This window comes from Borostomias antarcticus (assembly GCF_949987555.1).
Source record: "Borostomias antarcticus genome assembly, chromosome: 7".
Lineage (NCBI taxonomy): Eukaryota > Metazoa > Chordata > Actinopteri > Stomiiformes > Stomiidae > Borostomias > Borostomias antarcticus.
This window is the reverse complement of record NC_140240.1, coordinates 26,541,340-26,551,190: the sequence shown is the minus strand read 5'-3', so window position 1 is coordinate 26,551,190 and position 9,851 is coordinate 26,541,340.

Sequence of the window (9,851 nt, the reverse complement as noted above, 5' to 3'; positions counted from 1 at the left end):
AGAGAGAGGTGTGTGTGTGTGCATGTGAGAGAGAGAGAGAATGAGTGAGTGTGTATATGAGAGAGAGAGAGGTGTGTGTGTGTGTGTGTGCATGTGTGTGTGCGTGCGTGCGCGACCGTGCGTGCATGTGATCTACTTTCAGACTCTCCAGTCTCCAAGTCTGTTGAGGTTGCTTACTGTCCCAGCTCTTGTCCTTGACTTTGACAATCCCTCCCTGGGATAATCTGTTAATATGCCGGACTGGAATAAGAGCTGTCGTAAAGTCGAATAATGCTGCATAAAATAATTCTCCAGGCCCAGGCAGGTAAACTGGTTCTAGTGAAAAATACACACCTGCAAACAAACTAATGTAATGGACCGTGTAATATTTTCATCCCCGGAGAGATGGCATGGTGGATATTTATAGCTGCAGTTTCCCCCATTTTTCTCCGTAGGCAGGTGGTGTATCGTCCAAGCTCGTGCCTAGCCCTCCGCCATGCCTGTGATGTAATACCACGTGACTCTTATCTCGGATGAGCTCGGGAGGTATCATCGCTTATCAATAACAGTACAGTATGCACTTGTTATCGTGTGTCACGGTAAAAAAAAGAAGAAGTTACATGCGTCTCGGGGGTTTGACATCCTGTACATACAGTAGCTGGGTGGTTGAGGTGTTGGTAATTGCTTTCCCGAAGGAGGTTGCTGTTTTTAACTGCTGCTTGCCTCACATAGTGTGTGTGTGTGTGTGTGTGTGTGTGTGCATGCGTGCTTGTGCACACGCCATCACGCCACTCAATCCGTGCCATGGTTGCTGGGTTTCCATGGGAACGACATGTCCACGTGATGATGTGAACAATCCGGCCTCAGAAGGTAAGCGGGTTTCCTGTGTCAGGTCGGGTAGTCCGGGCTCTTCATCATCAGTGTTTAAAGAACAACTAAAAATATCTCTTTCTTTACAACGCGCCGCCGCGGTCCGAGGCGTGCCGTTTCCCTCCTACACGAGTGTGACTTCATATTTGTCTGAGGCAAAACTCACAACGCACAGTACGCTGGAAGCAACACATGCTGTACCCCCGAAGGGAATAAGTAGATGGGGATGCACACACACACACACACACTACACATACTGTATACTATACCCTATACGCACAACCACTCAGAACACGTACACACACACTCCCAGCACATACATATACCTCAAACTCCAACAACACACACACACACAAGCACACACACCCTGCCTGAAGCTTGCCCGTGTCCAGCACCTGAGGGCTTCTGACCCACATAGGCCCCTGCGCCGTTGTCTGAGTCGCCCCACTTTTCCGCTTGGCAGTGCGTCATTAACCCCGTGTCACACTGATTTGTGTCCGAAGGGCTCAGCCAGATTGGCAGCATCGCTGCTCACCTGAGCCCACGTCGTCTCACACACACGCACACACACACACACACCAACAAACATTCAACAAATGGACACAGACATGCAAGGATTGCACGTAGATACGCCCCCACACACAGACAGACACACACACGCACACACTCTGTGGGCTCTGCCTCCTCATGTATGAAAGTGGTTTCCTGGGGCTGAAGTAGCTATTGCTGAAGTGCTTCTTGTGCCTACCACTCAGCCGCTGCTGTTCCTCTGCCTCTGACACACATACACTCTCCCTCCTTCTCTCTCTCTCTCCCTCTCTCCATCTCTCCTGCTGTGCCTCCTCAGTGGATGCATTGAGCCTCCCTTGAAGGCTGAGGGTTCCGGCACAGCGATAATTGCCCCGGCGAAACCGGCGCGGATTTAGCTGATCATTTTAGCGACCCGGCCGTGGTTCGAGCGCACGGCGGGCAGGACAGCGGACCGAGCCGCCGCGGGCTGCACAACGGCACGCCGTCGACCCCCCTCATTCACGCGGCCCCCCTCCCCCTGGGGCTCGGGCACAGCGGCAGAGGCGCCGGGGCGGTCTGCTTTTGACTGGAGAGAGAGAGCGGCGGAGGAGAGGGGAGATAAGACACAGATCTGCCGGAGCCTCTGAAGACACACACACACACACACACTCTCTCTCTCTCTCACTCTGTCTCTGCTTCTACTACTACTGCATTCTCAACAGAGCCGATGGCTACTTTGTAGCTCCTCCACACAGAATTGAAGGTGAGACCTTTCTTTTTTTTAATTTTATTTTAGGTGTGTATGTGTGTGTGTGTGTGTGTGTGTTTGGGGGGGGGGGTACTGCACTGGGTGTTCCTATAGGGGTTATGCAATCTTGATGAAGCTTCGTGATGTATTTTACAATGGACTGTATAGTTGAATCATTGTGTGTGTGTGTGTGTGTGTGTGTGTGTAAAAAGGTTGGAGGATGGGTGCATCGGTGGAGAGAGATCTCTGTGTCCGTCTCCCTGACCCACATTGTGGGACCTGTGGTGTTGCAGTGGAGATGATCTCTCTCACTGTGGTATGCTCTTACTGCCACAGACACATATCACTATGCACACACACACACACACACACACACACACACACACACACACACACACACACACTTGTAGGATATAAGGTGGATTGGCAGGAAGGAGCTGTGTGTGTGTGTGTGTGTGTGTGTGAGAGAGAGAGAGTGTGTGTGTGTGTGAGAGAGAGAGAGAGAGAGTGGGCATATGTGCGTGTGTGTGTGAGAGAGACAGAGAGAGTGTGTGTGTGTGTGAGTGTGTGGGCGGGCGGGTGTGTCAGAAAGGGTTTCATGCCGCCTCTGAGATGCAGGGGTATTAGCAGGCTAAGGCATGTGCATAGTTATGAGACGGATGACCACTGTTGGAGAACCCTTCATGCCAGCTTGATCTTATATGTGTGGCGGATGCTTATAGAAGCATCTGGACATGTGTGTGTGTGTGTGTCATTGGTCACCATACGGATAAAGACTTGGCTAATGGCTTCTCAGGGAGCTGCACCAGTAGTAAGTCGAAGGCTGACGAAGAGTATATCATCCACTCAATTATTCATGGGTTTAAACATGGTGGATGTAGCCTCTTAGTCACATGCATAATAATTAATAAGCTCTCAATCACTAGTGAATTAATAGGCAAGTCAAATGTATTTATAAAGCACATTTAAAAACAACTCACATTGAGCAAAGTGCTGTACAGACCAGACCAGGCAGTAAAATCACTATTAAAAAACAAAAACAACCAGAAATAGTGCCCAGAGTGCACAGATCTCCGCCCATGAATGCATTTCGTGGCTCTGTGCGCACCAACATTGAATGGGTTCTAAATTGGCCCATGCTACACCCCTCCACCGAGTTTCATGAAAATCAGTGTGGTAGTTTTAGCATAAACCTGGTCTAAAAAAATTAATGGAGCTGAATGGCCGGCCATGTTTGGGTGGCTCGTGGACCATGCCCGTTTTTCGGATCTGCTACAAAATTCACAGTTTGTGAAAATTGTTGAGATAAAGCTGTGTGTTATCTGCATAGCAATGGAAGGAAATGTATTTTGAATAATTTAACCAAGGGGAAGCAAGTAAACAGAGAACAGAATGGGACCTAGGATGGAACCCTGTGGGATTCCGCAGGATCGACTAGCTGGGGGAGAGGAAAAAATGTCTTGTCGAGGGTCGAAATCTCATGAGAATAATGCCGCGTTCCAGATAGGATTTTGAGCCCATAAGTCACGACTCATGACTTCATAGCGTTTCAGGCAAACTGTCTGAGCGCGTGGAATTCTTGATATATGTAAACAAGCCAATCGCAAAGCAGACTGTGCGGGGTGTACATTTTCCACTTACTGGGTGGAAAATGAAGAAGTACCCTTATAGTCTGGGCTTCATTCATAAAGTATATCCCCTGGGAGGACTGATATAGGGGGGCCAAGAGGGGTTGGGTTCTCTCCATATCCAGAAACCCTCTCATCTCCTTATCCAGATACACTGTGATAGAATGGAAGCCGACAGCAGATATGCATGGTTTGTGCTTTTGATGATAAAGCTTGAGATTTGGTCAGAGCTGGCAAGGTAAACATTGTATGCCTAATCTTGCTATGCTAAGAAATCGTATGTTACATAATTGTATTTATTGACATCATCGACTTTTCGCCGTCTGCATGGTCAAGTTCAGGTTGACCTTAACGTTAGCTAGCTAGCGCTAGCTAGCAGTCACATAGCAGATTGTAGTGCATAATCGTTTGTATTATTTTGAATACAACGTACAGATTTACTTTACGTTGCCGTAAAGTAATCTTTGTTGATTTATTACCGGGCACCACAACCGTACCCATGTGGGCTGCCATCTTGTGTAGAGGGCTGTGTGATGTCCGAGAGCGCAACTGGGAGTACATCGATCTGGTACGAGTTCACGGGTGGGAAATTACGGGTTTGACTGCCATTCCAGAGCATTTTCACGTGTAGAAGGTTGGAAAAACACGGGTTACGGGTTGCGGCAGACAAATTGAGTTTGCTGCTCAACGACACCTCCTGGTGGCTATTGTGCAACACTGAATAAGGAGGTGGTCTGAACTCTCCGCTAAAACTTTACTGCCGTATTGCAGTTTGGCTGACTGTATGTTGACGGAAAAACTTCTAATACACATAGGAACCTACTGTATTTAGTGTTCAAAAGTCCTGGAATTTGCGTGTGACTCTTTGTGTGTGTGTGTGCGTGTGTGTGTCTACTCGATGTGTGTTTGTTGTTGTTGTTTTCTTTCTATAGAGGCTTTAGTAGAGCATCAGTCTTGTCAGAAACCAGCTTGGTTTCAAATAAAATGTACAGTATAGTACCTATCAAAAAACATTTCCAATTTCCAAAAAGGAAACTCCATTTCAACCCGAACAAACAATCTTTCTCGCAGCACAGTGCCTCCCAGACATCCAGATTGCAGAAAGTGTTCTGAGTGAATAACAGATCATCTGTGTATCGTCCCCGGGGTACTCGCTGAGTTGACGCGACTATGCTCCCATCATAACAAATCCCAGCCTTTTTGGGGGTGATGGGGGGGTGCGTGTTGAACTCAGTTTGGGATTAGCGTTGTTTTTCTCTTTCTTCAGTCTGCCATCCATATTCCCTGCTGCATCTCCCTTTTCGCTGTGATGTGCCTGATCTGATATCTCCCCACTTAGTTTCTGAACCACCTCAAATGACTCGTCACGACTCAATCTTTTATCTCTCTCTATAACACTTTGGTTTTTGATCGTCTCCTCTGTCTCTTCCTCTCCTCCTGCTTTCAACCTCATCTCCACATTCTTTGAGTGTTGTGCGGTGTGTGTGTGTGTGTGTGTGTGTGTGTGTGTGTGTGTGTGTGGCGTGTGTGTCTGGGGATAGGAGGTGTGGTAGATAATGGGGATAAAAGGATTTGTACTGCTCGGAGTGTGGATATCACCAGGGAAACCAATGAGGCCACAAAGTGAAAAACTTCTCAAAAAGGGAAGTCATAGCCTACTACCGGCAGCAATTAAATGCATCACAATTAAGTGGTTTAATATGTGGATTGGGAAAGTATGGGAAATGTATCAAATGGAACAAATTATGTACTCTTTGAGACTCCAAATATATATATATATTTACTAAAAGGTGGAGTCCTTTCAAGGCTATTTTAATACAATGAATCCTTCTACGTATTCGGATCCATTCATCTTTGTCTCACCAACTCATCTCATCTCCTTCTCTGTGTATGTAAGCCTATACTAGCACCTGTGACATTTCACTCGTATGCGCAACCCCCTCCCCCCCCCCCCCAACCCTGCGCAACCCCCCCCCCCAACCCTGCGCTCCCCCACCCCCGTATCTTTTCCTTTTTCTTTTCCTTTTATTTTTCCATTTAATTATTTGAATTATTAAAAAAAGAATTCTGATTCTTTCTGTGTACATAATTACATAATAATAACAATAGAACTTAATATGCCAAGAGTTTGTTCTGGAGAAATTCACGGATCCACTGATGATATCAACGGAGTCTGTTGTTAGAGTTTGACTAATGTTGTCATTCTGACTCTACAGGTGTCTGACAGGTCACGAGGAAGGATGATGAACATGGCGGGGGAGAGGGGGCTCCAGAAGACCAGCACCTATCTCTTACCCTGCTTCCTGTTGGTAGAGGTGAGTGGGAGGGGCTCAGAATGGTATGCAAATGACGGAGGAGGTGGGCGGTGGATTGAATCGGTTGATCAAAGCCGTGGGGCGATAGCTCTGATCCAATCACTTATCAGTCTCTAATGATTACAGAGTGGTCAAGCAAAGAGGGATAAGGAAAGATCTGTTGTGATAGTATTGAAACAAGGCCTCTGTGACCTCTTTCATCATTGCTCAATGCTCCCCTCTCCTCCATCCCTCTCTTCCATTCCTCTCCTCCGTTGTCCTCCGTTCTTCCTCGCACCTGTTTCTTTTCTCGCAACCATTTCTCGCCAATCCCTAAATCACTGGGGTGGGAGTGCTCATGCCCTCAGATGCGGTTCCTAATTAATCGGGCCAAATTAATGCAGGAAGCCCAATTAGCCCGCTCCGCTGCCAGGCTAGCACACTAGCGCGAGCCAGCGCACCGGCCGCACCCGCGGAGCCTTGAGGGCTTATAGCTAGCGGTGCTGGCGTTCTTACCAGTTTTAGCATTAGCATGACGGTAAATGTTTGGCATTCCGAGTCAGCGCTTTCCATTGGTGGGGCATGGTGGCTCGGCGCTTTGCACTGCTGCCTAGCACAGCAAAAAGGTCCTGGGTTCGATACCCGCGAGGGGGGCTTGTTGGAACTGGGGGGGGGGGGGCTTTGGGTTATCTTTGCATGTTCTCCTTGCGCACACAAGGGTTTCCTCCACAAAAGAACCTCAATCTAAGAACACGCAGAACAGATTGGGCTCCTGGCCCTGACCAAGATATGGGCATTAGCACTTGAATTGGTCCCTGGCCGCTGCTGATAAGGTGCTCCTGGTTGCCCTTGGAGGAAGGGCAGCATGGATGGAAAAAATGGCCAGAACAAATGTCTTCGGTTACCACTCCTGCATGTGTGTGTACAGTATGTGTGTGTGCTTCTCAGTGTCACTACTCCCTGCACGTGTGTCTGTGTGTAGTGTATATGTGTATACACACACACACACACACATACTGTAAGACGAATAAACAACCTTTTTGGGTCCAGTTATATTGATTAGCTCCTTGTTTAGCTCCTGAGAGTTTTCAGTGGATTTACAGTAATTGAGATGTTGCCCTTTTTATGAGAAGAATTGTTGCTTATAGTACTAGGAAACAAGCCAACTATGCAAATTAGCTGTTCAATGCCACTGTTGCCATTTTTGTATCAAAGTAGCATTGTAAACAAAGATTCTCAAGAGCATGCTTCCCACTCACAACAGAATTCACATCAACAACAGTAAGCTGAACCTCTTAGCTTAACACATTTTTCTGACGCTTCACTCTCAATAGCCTGGGTTTCCCATAAACCCTAGAGGTGTCACCCCGACTCCAACTCCTCCCCTTTCTACTGTTGAGTGCTCTCTCTCCCTCTCTCTCTCCCCAATTATGCTAGCTCAGTCCCCCCCACCCTTTAACTACGGCATATCCCACATCTCCATCCTTCTCCCAGGCCGTCCTCCAGCCCTTCAAGTATTCTCTTTGACAGTGCCCAACAGTCGCTCATTAGGCCTACACATTAGTGAGCTCCTCCTGCTTTCCTCATTTCTCTCTCTATCCCTTTTATCCCCTCTCCTCTCCTGTCTGTCCATCCCCCTTTCTTCCTCTCCTTTCCTAATCCCTCGTTCCCCCTCTCCTCTCACTCTCCATCCCACTTTCCCACTCCTCTCCTCTCTCCTCACTCTCCACCCCCCATTCACTCTCTCCTCTCCTCTCTGTCTCCACCCCTCGTTTCCTCTCCTCCCCAGCATGTCTCTCCTTTCCTCTCTCTGGTTCCAGCCTGCTGTACAATAGTGCAGCTCCCCTCGGACGGCAAACAGGTCTTTATTGTTTGCTACAGGTCTTTATTGTTCGCTAAAGGTCTTTATTGTTTGCTACAGGTCTTTGTTGGTTGGTACATGTTGGTACATAAAGACCTGTAACAACCAATAAAGATTGGTTGTTACAGGTCTTTATTGGTTGTTACAGGTCTTTGTTGGTTGTTACAGGTCTTTTTGGTTGATATAGGTCTTTGTTGGTTGTTACAGGTCTTTGTTGGTTGTTACAGTTCTTTGTTGGTTGTTACATGTCTTTATTGGTTGATATAGGTCTTTGTTGGTTGTTACAGGTCTTTGTTGGTTGTTACAGTTCTTTATTGGTTGATATAGGTCTTTGTTGGTTGTTACATGTCTTTATTGGTTGATATAGGTCTTTGTTGGTTGTTACATGTCTTTATTGGTTGATATAGGTCTTTGTTGGTTGTTACAGGTCTTTATTGGTTGCTACAGGTCTTTATTGGCTGTTACAGGTCTTTTCCTGCTATCTTTCTGTCCGGCTCTCTTTCTCTTGGCCTCTGTCTGTCTGTCTGTCTGTCTGTCTGTCTGTCTGTCTGTCTGTCTGTCTGTCTGTCTGTCTGTCTGTCTGTCTGTCTGTCTGTCTGTCTGTCTGTCTTTATTTATGTCTGTCTGTCTCTTTCTCTGGCTCTCTCATCTCGGTCTGCCTGTTTCCCACCAGAGCGTGAGAACCAGTCTTTATCAGTTCCCATCATGAATCAGGATTAAAGACACCATATCACTTCTACTGGGACGAAATTGTCCAGTGGAAGAGTCATTGGCGCTAAGCTGATTTGCTCTCCGCTGCCTGGCCAGTCAGCATCCCTGCTCTCTCCTCTCAGAACCTTAACCCTAATCCCCAGAAAGCCACCTAAACCTAACCCTAAACCCTACAACTAACACCCAAGATAACCTCTGAACCCTAACCCTACTTGTAACACAATCCCTAAACCCTAACCTTTGATCCTAAAACGAACCCTAAACTTGTGAGGACCATCCTATGTCCCCACAAGTGACAGCATTTCTTATTTAACTATTATTGTGGGGACATGTGGTCCCCATAACGTATAGTAATGCCAAAGCACACACACACATACTCACGCACACACCTCCGTCTCCATCGTGCTCTACGCCAGAGGTGCAGCATTCTCTCTACCGTTCTTATCTCTATGAATAGCACCCCACACAATGGCACTTTCATTGTGCAGAGAGAACAGTTGTTTGCTCATCCCCACCTGTTTCCATTTTGAGTTTCTCAAAAGGAGAGAGAGTGAGAGAGAGTGAGAGAGAATTATCCCTCCAAGGAACAGGAAAATACATCCATTTCTGATTCTCACTGCAGCGGAGATATTTACTCAGTCTCCTGTGGTGATGTGGCGAATGCAGGGCTAATGACGTGCATGAAACGCGGGGGCACGCCTGCAAGTGAACACGCGTGTTCCGTGAAATCAGTGCGATATGTACAGTACAGTATGGATGTAGGCCTATAATTCGTCTTCCCTACGCCATGGGACTGCTCCTGGACTGTGCTGTTGTTTATGCCAGTCGCGAGATATAATCTTTCATACTGTACACCACTAAACAAAGTCTGATTCTGTCCTTTATTTAGAGAGAGAGAGAGACAGAGAGAGAGGGAGGGGATGATATAGTGAGACAGAAAGACTCAAGAAATACAGAGGAGACAGAAAAAGAGAGGCGGAGGGAGAGAGAGAGAGAGAGAGAGAGAGAGAGAGAGAGAGAGAGAAAGAGGCAGCCAGAGGATGAAGACAGATTTGACAGATAAATAATCCACCAGCAGGCAGACTAAAGGCAGCAAAAAAAAACAAGGATTAGGAGCAAACAAGAGAAAACACACCCGGTAATGAGATAGACAAAAGAGGAGAGGAGAGAGCAGAGGGGGTGGAACATGTGGGCGCAAAAAGATGGATGGAGGCTTTGATCCTCCTCATAATTCCCCTGCCCCCCCCCCA